Here is a 12,001-nt window from a genome sequence, read left to right as displayed (position 1 = left end):
AAAAAGTAAATCCTGATATTGAAATCCCATTTTATTTCTCATGTGATGTAAATCTCCACAATCCAGCTTCTGTAAGTATAAATGTCCTGCATGTTGGTGTAAATGAAGTCTGTTTTGTACATGCATAATGTATAATACAGAATGTAAATAATTTAATTCGTTTTTAGATACAAAGATTATATTTCTTCTCTGAGCTGGAACAGATTTTAAAGCGGGGAAAATAAGTATTCAACTTGTCAACATTTTTCCCAGTAAATATATTTCTGATGGGGCTATTGGAATCAAATTTTCACCAGATGTCAGTAACAACCCAAGTAATCCACACATAAAAAGAAATCAAAACATATATGTCCACAACAAAAGTTATGTGTAATAAAGTGAAATGATAATGAATAAATATTGAACACATAAAGAAAAATGGGTGTAAAAAGGCATGGGAAGCCAATAAACCAGCTGATATCAGTCAGTATTTAGGAAGCAATCCTGCCCCCTATTAGTGCAAATTAATATCAGCTGGAATAGTCCTAATTGATGGCCTATAAAAAGGTTTCTCATTACCAAGGTGTCACTCAAGAAGCATTTCATGATGGATAAAAGCAAAGAGCTGTCCCAAGACCTTCGCAAGCTTATTGTACAAAAACATACGGATAGCATTGGTTACAGACAAATATCTAAACTTCTGAAAGTTTCAGTGAGCACTGTTGGGGCCATTATCTGGAAGTGGAAAGAACATCATTTCACCATTAACACTAGAAGTGCCGGAATTCCATAACTACTAGAAGTGCCGTGGGTGGTCATTTTGACCGCCAGGTTCCAAACTCTATAATCTCTCATGATAAATACCTAATTGCGATATTGTATTATGTATTGTGTTAGGATATCTTTAGAAAAACGTAATAACACCGAAATGTACATTTTAACGAGTTTAATTATACATTTGAGTAGTAATACGTGTTTCAATAATTCATATCATGGCATAGTAAACCGTAATTATTTCATACATTAATATTCTGAAAAATATGGTGTGGAAATTCATTTATCTTAATTCATAATAGCCAAATAACAATTAAAAGTATCTTATTTGAACATTTAGCTATAACCTAACCTGGCACTACCTCCGTTTTGGTGTCTGCTGCGGTACGCAGCGCTGCTCGGACCGTGCGCCGCTGTCCTTTTTTCCTCCATAAACTCCGCTCTCAGCTCTCTGCCAGTTGCTGCATAAACTTCCTCCGGACATTTTTACTGATGGTGCACTCCTTGGAGAGGATGTGTGCAATGATTCCAGCCAGTTCGAGGATGTATAAAGTTATATGAACACTTAAAAACAAATTAAAAACAATACCGCAAAAATCCGAGCGGTCAATGTGACCGTATATGGCTGAAATAGGTAAAAGTGATTGTATCTTCTTTGCCTTTCGTGTAATGTATATAAAAACAATTTTAAATTAAAATGCAGACTCTTTTAGGAAAAGTCAGGCAGCAGCAGGATTGTATTTTTTTATTTAGCAAAGTTATTACACATATAAATTTCAAAACGGTCAAAATGACCGTCATGGCCATTCTAGTGTTAACCAGCCACGACCAGGTGCTCCTCGCAAGATTTCTGACAGAGGAGTCCATAGAATACTTAGAAGAGTTGTCGAAAAACCAAGGACCACTCAGGGAGATCTTCAGAAAGACCTGGAAGAAGCAGATACAGTTGTTTCAAAGAAAACAATTAGTAATGCACTCAACCGCCATGGCCTCTATGCATGCACAAGAAAAGGCATGTGGAAGCTCGCTTAAAGTTTGCTGCACAACATCTGGACAAGCCAATGACATACTGGGAGAATATAATCTGGGCAGATGAGACCGAAATTTAACTCTTTAGCTGTCATAGCATACACCATGTTTGGAGGAGAAATGGCACTGCGCATCACCCTAAAAACACCATACCCTGTTTGGAGGTGGGAGAATCATGGTGTGGGGCTGTTTTTTAGCATCTGGCACTGGCAGACTTCATATAATTGAAGGAAGGATGAATGGAGAAATGTAAGCGTGACATTCTTGATAAAAATCTGCTGCCATCCACCAGGATGCTGAAGATAAAACTAGGGTGGACATTTCCAACCCGTTCTCATTCCGAACTCGTAAAATAAGGACGTTTGGACAGTGGCTGTCAGCGTCTGATGTGACGAAAAAGGCGTCTTTCAGCGAGTTTGTGTAATGCACTGGGGAGAGCAGCAGTTAGATAGGATTTAGCGAGTAGAATGTAAGGGCGAATTTCCGCGTATGGAGGTTGGTTGGGGGGGTGGATGGGTCAAACAAACACAGGACTTTCACCCAGAGCGGGGTTCGCATCCCGCTTGTCATGCTTGCTATAGTCGCTTTTTATTTTCCTCCCGCGTGTCACAGAACCGTACGCCCACCCACGACCCTTTCCTAAACATAACCATCCCGTTCTTCCCGCGTGTCACAGAACCCTACGCCCACCCATGACCCTTTCCTAAACCCAACCATCCCGTTCTTCCCGCGTGTCACGGAACCGTAAGCCCACCCACGACCTTTTCCTTAACATAACTGCGTCAAAAGGGACGGCAATAGTCCCGACCAAACGCGTTTACTTAAAGCGCTAAAGGGACGGCAATAGTCCCGACCAAGCGCGTTTACTTATAGCGCTAAACAAGACTTTTAGCGTCAATAAAAACGACAAAGGCACCTGACCAAGCGTCCGTATTTTACGAGATGAGTGTGAGAACCTGTTGACATTTCCGCAAGACAATGATCCCAAACACACAGCCAAGGAAACTCTCAGTTGATTTCATAGAAAGAAAATCAAGCTGTTAGAATGGCCCAGTCAATCACCCAATTTGAATCCAATTGAAAACCTCTGGAATTAACTGAAGATCAGAGTTCATAGAAGATGGACCTTTCAAGATTTGGAGACAGTTTGTGTGGAAGAATGGGTAAAAATCACAGCTGAGCAATGTGTGCAACTAGTTTCTTCATACATGAGTCGTCTTGAAGCTTTTCTACTAAGTATTAAATAAATTTCGGCAAGTGTGTTCAATACTTTTTCCCTGTGTCATTTCACTTTATTACACACAACTTAATTTATGGATTTATTTGTTTTGATATCTTTGTATGTGTGGATTACTTGGGTTGTTACTGTTAAAAATGTCATGCCGATAGCCCCATCAGAAATATCTTTACTGAGAAAAATGTTGACGCGTTGAATACTAATTTTCCCCGCTGTATTTGGACTCACAATAAGCTGTTGAAAAGGTTTCCAGCTTGTAGTTCTTATATTTCCAACCGTTACCTGAAGGCAGCAGAGTGTTCATTATCCCAGACTCTGTGTGAGTGTGAACACAACACAGTCAATGTGTCTGTCAGCATCTCTGACTGTAAAGATAACAGACAAAGCTGAGAAGTAGAGCCTGCGCAGGACTGTTTTCTTAATCCCGTTGCTGCAGGGAAAACACATTATTTTACTGCGTATTATAAAGCTCCTTGCACACCAAATCTGTAGTTTTTCTTTGTGTTTTTTCCGTGTCTGTCATCCTAAAGACTCTCAGGCGGGGTAAATGGGACAAATACTACTGCGCAGATACAATGGGCCACACATCACGGAAGGAAACCCGGAAGATTAGAATCGTTTTTGGTGAATGAAACACATAGAAACTCTCATAGGAATGAAGGCATGGATGTATTACAGGACCTGGAGGCAACGTTAATGGTGGAGCCCCATTAATTCTTATGAGAGTTGCTCTCCTGACTTGCAGGTTTCCTTTCTTCTGTCTGCTGCCCACTGAATCTGGCCAGTAGTGTTTCTCTCGCTGGCCCAGAGACTAGAGCTGGAACTATTCCAAATGGAGCTGTACAATGAATTGTCTCTGGACAAGAGACTTTACATAGAAGTTAGCCAACAAGTTGTTCTTTAAAGATTAGAAAAAGCACAAATCCCCAAGGGAACTATACTATAGCATAATAACAGATGGCCGCTTCTGGATTAGGGGTTAGAGTTAGGGATTAGGGTTAGGGAATGAGGAAGTTATCTTGATGGTTTAGGGTGAGGGCGTAGGAATCCATAGGATAGATCTGTAATGCAGGCATTGGAAACACGTGTGACCCATCTCATTAAAAAATGCTCTAATGCTTTCATTGCGGTCATACATTTATGTAATATTTATTACAGACCTACCAGAGACTTTACAGTGAGCTGAAAATGTCACAGGTTTTTAAATCTCTTTTCTCTGCTCAAGGGAAGTTTTTCAAACATAAAGTCCATGGATTATGAATTCAGAACAGAAAGAGTCGTAACAGACCGTGTTTTCAGCTGCAGGTGTCCTGGCAGCACTTTCACAGATTAACACTTTTACAACGGTGGCCTATGGGGAAAATCATTTCTGGGCAACAGGGGGATTTTTAGCTCCGCGAGTTATGAATTCATCTTTATTTGGCTTTGAATGGAGACGTTTTCCTGTAATTCATACCAAAAGTTCTTTCTGCAAACTGAAGATTGAACTGAATTTTAAACACTTTGTTTGTCCGACACGAAGGAAACTCTTCATCGTTGCACGCTGTCAGGTTGTAGTTCTCAGTTGTAGTTTTTCCTCTTTTATTGTGTTATTTCATTCCCTGTTCTCTGTTTTCTTGTCCTTGTTCTATCCATGTGTGTTTGACCACGTTCCTTTCGTGTGTATGTTTTCATGCTTCAGTTTCCTGTTTTACTTTATAGAGTCTGTTTCCCTTGTGTCATGTGATGTTCTACTTCCTGTCTTGTGTTTTCCCTCCTCTGTGATTGGCTGATGTGTTCCACCTGTTCATGTCACCTGTCTCTTGTTACTACCCTCGTTACCTTGTGGATTTAGTCTCTGTGCTTTCTTTGTCTTTTGTCGGTTTACCGTTCTTTCTCCCGGTCTCATTGCCTGCATCTCTTCCTCCTCGTGCTTTTGTTTTTCAAGAGGTTTTTGGACGTTGTGTTGGACTTTCCTTTTGCCTGCCTGCCTCAGGACACATTTCGTTCTAAGCTTTTTTATTTTAATAAACCATGTAAACCTGCTCCGTGCCTCCTCGCCTCCACACTCTGACCTTTTGGGTCGGAGCCTGCTGGTCCTAGACATGACAGACGCTGGTTTGGTTCCATGTGAGACTTTCACTGCAGTTCTAATCTCTTCTGAGGAACCTCAGAAAGATAAAAACAACGGTGAAGATGAGGAGATGAATCAGATAGAAGAGGAGACTCAGCTCTCAATACTGAAAGAAAAGTACATTAGAACATCAAACTCTGCACGTCAGCAGTCTCATATAAGTACTTGAGTAAAAGTACAAGTATGTTACCAGAAAAAGACTTTGGTCAAAGTTAAAGTCACCTTTCACAATATTCCGTGAGTAAAAGTCTTCTGTCTGATATTTACTGAACTTAAGAATCAAAAGGTCTGTTCCTGATATTAAATGTATTTAATTATTAAAGTAAAAGTCAAGAGAAACTTTTATTTACTTTATTGTGGCTTCCTTATATTAAAGCATCATCATTTCAGAGTTTCTAAACCTTCTTAAACATCAAACAAAGACACAAAACAGAATTATCATTTTATTTGTGAGGAAGAATCTTTCACTCCAACGTAAGGAAACATTTCTCACAAAGTAACCCAAATGTTTAGGGGAAATGTATCGAAGTAAAAATACAAGTTTCCAGAAATATAAATAAAGTACAGATACGTGAATACAGTAACAAAGTATTTGTATTTGTTACATTACAACACTGTAACGTTAGACAGCCAATCACAGACATTATTAGATATTGGTAGAAGCATGCTGCGTGCTGATTGGCTCCCTGACTCTGATGAGATTTACTCCTTTAGCTTTCATCATTGGCTATTGAATGACGAGGCATTTTTCGACACTTCAGAGGCGATTCGGTCGCTACCTCAAAAGTATATATGAACAATATCTAATTATGATTATTTCTTTTAATACTTTTATTTTTAAATGTTCACATAACAGTCACACAATTAACATCAATGAGAAGATACAACAAAACTAAACTCATCACACTGATTGTGATTATTTAGACTGATGCTGTGATTGTGATATGATCCACGACATCAGAGGGAATGATCATTTCTCTATCTTTATTCTCATTTTCATTGAATAAAATTAAAATGATGTTAGTGTGATTTTTGGGAGGATCTGAACCAAACAAAGATGTTTCTTTAGTCTGTAGGAGAGGATTGGACTCTGCAGCATCACAATACTTAATTCATAATGAAATTCATTCTGATTTGGATTGTCCATATTATCATGATTTAAGATTGTAATTATTTAACAAAGTAGAAGTAAAAGAGATGAGGCAGGATATAGATCTGTTAGTTTGGTTATTGGAACAGAAAACGTTTTTATTTTCAGACTTTTTACATCAAGCGTGGTCTGACAGGAAGACTGCTTTGTATCGATGATTCTCTGTCTGGAAGTGACATTCCTCTGATTTTATTTATTGTTTAGTGGGTCTGTGGTTGTGTTTTGTGTACGAGGTGTTTGGCTCTAGTTGGACAGTTTATAGGTTGCACTGTTGCACTAGGTTTGATTTCTTCTTTGTTTTGTGCAAAGTGGAGAATGTTGTGTGTGGACATCGGACTGGAAGCTGTGGAATTCACATTTTTTTGGATGTTTTTTGTCGCCTTGTCAAAAATAATTCAGAATTACTGCTTTCTTTACTCAAATGTTATGTATAATTTCATATAAATGAGGAGTATTGACCATGATTTCCAAAAAGAAGTGTAAAACTAGAGGTGATAGGTTGGAATAAAGTTGGCTAAGAATGTGTGACACGTGATGATTTAAACTTTAAACTTTGTAGACAACAAAACAGAAGAAAACAGGTGAAAGGTCGATGGGAGGACAATATGAGGGTTAACAAATATTCATTCATTGAATCTGCAGAAAGTTTGATATGATGTATGAATGAAATGTGTGGATCCATGTGTTTAGACCCTCAGTATTCAGGCTGCAGTTCCAAGTATGTAATGCAGATGTAATATCAAATGTGACCACAAGATGGAGTCATAGAGCAACTTTAACATCCCATCAGAGTCACCTGAAGTTCCAGACTGTAAATCACTTCTACATGCTCTGGATTCTTCAGAGATGCCAATTGCAGCATGTATCACTGACCACACCAAGTTTGACTCTTTCTTTGGTGTTTTTGGATTGTTTTTTTTTTTTTGGTGCTTTCAATGTTTTGACTTTTTTTTTTTAACGTTTTTTAATATTTAGTTTTTATACGTTTTTAAAATGTGCCCATATTATGAAAAAAAATCACTTTTTCTGTGATTTGGGATGGTATTTTGTGTCTCTGGTGCTTCCACACGCATACAAACTTTGATAAATACCATCCATGGTGTTTAGAGTGAGATACAGTTTCTGAATGTGTCCTGCCTTCAGTCTCCGGGTGAGCTGTTCAAAATCTGCACGGCTTTCTACGTCACTAGCCGAAACGAGCTGGCTAACCGCAACCATTAGCATGCTAGTGTTAGCATGCTAGTGTTAGCATGCTAGTGTTAGCATGCTAGCGTTAGCGCAAAGCACTGCTACAACACATAAATTCACCATAATCTCCAAAAGAACTACTTCCATGTGCATATGCATTTAGAAGTCTCCCAGCTAATCCTGCCTTGTAACTGACTGAAGTTGTAGAAACAGCCTTTCTTTTACTGTCTATGGAGCTAGCTAGCTGACATGATCTACATCTGAGCTACTGAGCATGTGCAGTGCAATCAAAGATAGTCCAGAAGAAGAAGAAGAAAAGAGGTCTCACTCTGTAGCTAAAACAGAGACCAGCTGAAAAGAGCATCTGCAGCAGTGAGAGAGAGCACTGCAGTACAACAACAATATGGTGTTTTTTGAAAATTAAACCATGTAAACCTATTCTGGTACAACCTTAAAATACAATTATGAACCTGAAAATGAGCATAATATGGGCGCTTTAAAAAAAACAAGTTTTTTTCCGATATTTTTCATGTTTATTTTTCACCGTTTTATGTATAGGGGCCAGTAAAAAAAAAAAAAAGTTTTCAAGTAGAATGTTGGTTCTTTTGCCTGACCAGACAAGTGAAAAAAAAACCTTAGCGTTGAACACTGCCAGCATTATATTATCTATTTAATCATCTACATATTTGTCCCAAAATGTCAGGAATACAACATCTTCATAACAAAAACAATAGTTAGTAATACTGAGAATCCCTCATCTCCACTAAAGAGGTGTGTGTGTGTGTGTGTGTGTGTGTGTGTGTGTGTGTGTGTGTGTGTGTGTGTGTGTCTCTTGTCTATTGGAAGACCAGAAATGTGGACAGGAGCTGGATGGAGAGAACTACAGAGTCAGGTATTTTATTATCATATTTAGTTTCCATGATGCAAACTGAAACTTGTGAGCAGCTTTGTGCTCCTCACTGTGACTTTTCCTCCAGCACCCCCCTCCTGCCAAAACATCCCATCCCTCTCTCTGACTACCTGCATCCCTTTGACGCACCGAGCAGCACAATAGGAATATACTTTAAGATCTTACTTTATAATACACATATGTTCCTGTTGGTTCAGCTGTAACTATTCCACACTTTGATGTACAATTAAATGTCTCAGGAATAATTGGGATTAACAATATAATTGTCTTTTTCAGTCCAATGTAAACACCACCTAATCCTTGTCAGTTTGTCTGGTATAACAGTGTTGAATGCTGAGCTATGATGTAATGCTGGCAGCCATGGAAACGGAGAGGTTGAAGGAAGCAGGTTAGTTTTTACCTCTGTGGTGGAAGTTTCTATGCAGCAAAGTGAGTAAAGATGTCTTCAATAATAAAAGATGAGGAAAATCAAACTGTCTTTGGTTGTTTTATTACTTTCAAGCAGAAAAACAACTTTCACAAAACATCAGAGTGCAATGTGGAAGAGTCATAAGTATCATTGCTTGCAAGTGGACAGCCGGTTTCACCGCACTGCTGCAGAGTGCAGAAAAAGAGCTCTCAAAATACACGTAGAATGTTAGCATCCTTTATAGACAGAAAGAAGAACACTCAAAGAGGAAAAACCCCAAATGGTCACTGATAAGCTGAAACTTTAAGAACAGGAAACTCCTAAGCGTGCTTGTGTCTAGGTGTGATAATGTCTCGCCGCCATCTTGTTCCTACAGCCTGAAAATACCGTCTTCATGACCTTAGGTCAAACCACAGTACGTGCAGTGTCTGTTATGCATGTACTGGCATGATAAGATAACACAAAAATAGTTTCCGTTTGCTCTTAGTAACCATTTTCAATACAACAGTGTTCATGTGTTCTTGTTTCAAGTAAGCATAATTTATAATTATAAAATTTTCCATTACACTTCCACCCTTTTGATTAACAAAAATCACAAAACATAAAAATTAAAACTTTAAACCATTTAGGAAATCCATTTTGATAAATGGATGAAACAGTATTGCAAAACTGTTTTTGAACTGTGGTACTCATCCTCTCTGAGTAAGAGCAAGCTATATACTGAATTGTAAAATTATCAGGAACACATATATGTTACACAAAGAATCATCTTCATCAGTGGAGTAAAATATCAACATATCACTAATTGTTTTTGCGAGGGTTTATTACCTTCTGGTTTTCAGCAAGCACACTATTGGAATATAAAATGGAAAAGAAAACATTATGAACTACACAACAGTATCATCATAATCATAATCATCGTCAGCATGTTTGCCAACAGTCGTGTCGCTGTCATCCAAGTCAAAGTTAGAGTCAGAAATATGGTCAGGAATCTACGTTTTGTACGTTGGAGTAAGTCAGCAGAGGTCTGTTCTGTGGTGTTGTCAGACAAGGGTTGGTCGAGAAACCATAGTTACAGAAACATAATAATCACCAACAGAAGAGTTAAACATGCAAGACATCTGAGGGGGCGCCCTAAACGCCTAATTGGATGCCTTTCTTCCATGTTTTTCTGGTGTCAGAGGTTCGTCCACTAGCACGTGAAACACCGTAGGTACCACTGTCTCGTTTCTTTCTTCGTTTGTAAACATATGTTTTAAAAATCCCAATTTGTCTTAACCAAAATATGTCAGATTACAATAATATCTGGAAGCATTTTTCAAAACTCTGTTACTGACTCTTTTGTCTTTTGAAGAAATAAGTCATTCCTAAAAATGACATAATTTGTCATTGAAATCAAAAATCAACTGTTCGTTTATCACCTTTATTGGATAAGAAAGATTTTATTTAGCCCACACTGGGGAAATTCCCTAGTTACAGCAGCTCAAAATTTCAATCACAAAAATATATTTAGTCTTTGTCAGCTTTATTTTTACAACTTCTAAAAAGTATATTAGTATATAATATATTATTATCTTTATAGTATAAAAGTAATTATTAATTATTAAAAGAATTTATCTTTAACTTAAATTATATCTTACTTTTCGTGTAAGATTTTATCTTTAACTTCCCTCCTGTTTGAGACATGACAAAACTCATGACTCAATCATGCAGCATAATTAATCTGTTTAGTGGTTCAGCCAGCAAAACCTGTATAAAAGCAACAACAAGTTCAATAAATCATTCCGTTAAAAGAAAAAGAAATCACGAAAAATAAAATGTTTTCAACATCAATATCAATATATTGATGATATCATATAGCAACTCAAAATTCAAACAAAGTCTATAGGGCAGCTTTACTGAAAAAACTCACTAGAGTACAATATTAAATGAACTGCTTTTAGAATGGAATCTCATATCAACCTGTATTGGTTTCAATATAACCAATAAACTAATACGAAAAAATATGTTTATTTTATTTTTATCTTTAGTTTGCAACACAAAGTAATACTAATTGCTGTCTGGTAGTTCTAAAAATCATTATAAATTAAAGTTTTTATACCTAGTAGAGCAAACCTAAGCACTTCTAATTTAAAGTCTATTTACTCAATTTGTTACCTGATATGGAAACACATCACATTATATAATTTATAACAAAACTTTTTATCAAAATCATTGCTGAACCTAAATTCCACATGCACAACTCCTGTCTTTACCTTATCTGTGTGTGTGTGTGTGTGTGTGTGGGCGCTATGGCCTTGCTGCTCTGTAAGCCTAGTCTACAGTGAGGGGTTACCAGCACCTCACTGTAGAGTGTCTCCTACTGTCGTTGTGGTTGTTAGATGTCATCAGGAATTGGTGTCTTTTGCAGTGAGATACAATACGTTACCAGTTGGTCCTCACACAATGGTGTGTCCGGTGGGTGTCCTCTTGGCCCAAGTCCAATGTGTGGAGGTGCTGTACACAAAATCTCAAAGGGTGACAGGTTAAGTTGCCCGCCCGTGCACATTCTCAACAAAACCAACCAAGAGTACAGTAAGAGTAAATCCTAAAAGACACCAGGCAGCTTGATCTTCTACCAGATCTTCCTTAATGACTATAATAACACATTTGTCTTTGTTTTTATAATTTGGTAATTTTTCCATTATTCCAATTTTAATTCAAAAGACATCTTACTTTCGCTGTGTGAAATTGCTTCCTTAATTCTTTGGATCGACGTAGAGTCGGTAGGAGTCCTCTGGGGCCCCTGATCCCTTCTCTCTCAACGTTTCTTACAAGGTATAGGGCAGAGGGTTCTTGGATCTCTGGATACCTAGTCTTCAGCAACCCGCGGAGTCCTCCACCGACCCTCAGTCGATCCTGCCGACAACGACAAGTTTGTGGTGGAAGTTTCTATGCAGCAGAGTGAGTAAAGATGTCTTTATTAATAAAATATGTTGCAACAACTAGTAACGTTAGAAAAACTACAACATCGCACCGAATCTTGCTAGACCGGAAACAAAACAACAGGCACGCCGCACACACTTATTTGGGCTTGTGAGCCGGCTAAACAGTAGTAGGCTAACGTTACGTTTTGAGTGGATGGCGAGCATGAGACGCTGAATTGGATGCCAATAAGATTCTGAATGGAAGATTTACTTTTAAAAAGTTGCCAAATGGTTCCATTGACAAAA

The 12,001-nt window shown here is 38.0% G+C and overlaps 1 long non-coding RNA gene across 1 annotated transcript in view; it reads right to left on the bottom strand.

The window, feature by feature from the left end:
* Positions 1-26: 26 nt before the first annotated feature.
* The window catches only part of LOC118496244, a 12,805-nt gene continuing 830 nt past the window's right edge, over positions 27-12,001 (bottom strand). Inside the window, exons 2-4 of the long non-coding RNA XR_004898768.1 lie at positions 11,294-11,298; positions 10,773-10,779; positions 27-37 (exon numbers count right to left, since the gene is read on the bottom strand). This is a non-coding gene — a long non-coding RNA (uncharacterized LOC118496244). The remainder of the gene's footprint in view (positions 38-10,772; positions 10,780-11,293; positions 11,299-12,001) is intronic.

The sequence above is a fragment of the Sander lucioperca genome, chromosome 11 (genome assembly GCF_008315115.2).
Source record: "Sander lucioperca isolate FBNREF2018 chromosome 11, SLUC_FBN_1.2, whole genome shotgun sequence".
Taxonomy (NCBI): domain Eukaryota; kingdom Metazoa; phylum Chordata; class Actinopteri; order Perciformes; family Percidae; genus Sander; species Sander lucioperca.
The sequence above is the reverse complement of the archived record's forward strand: the minus strand, read 5'-3'. Positions and strand labels throughout refer to the sequence as shown.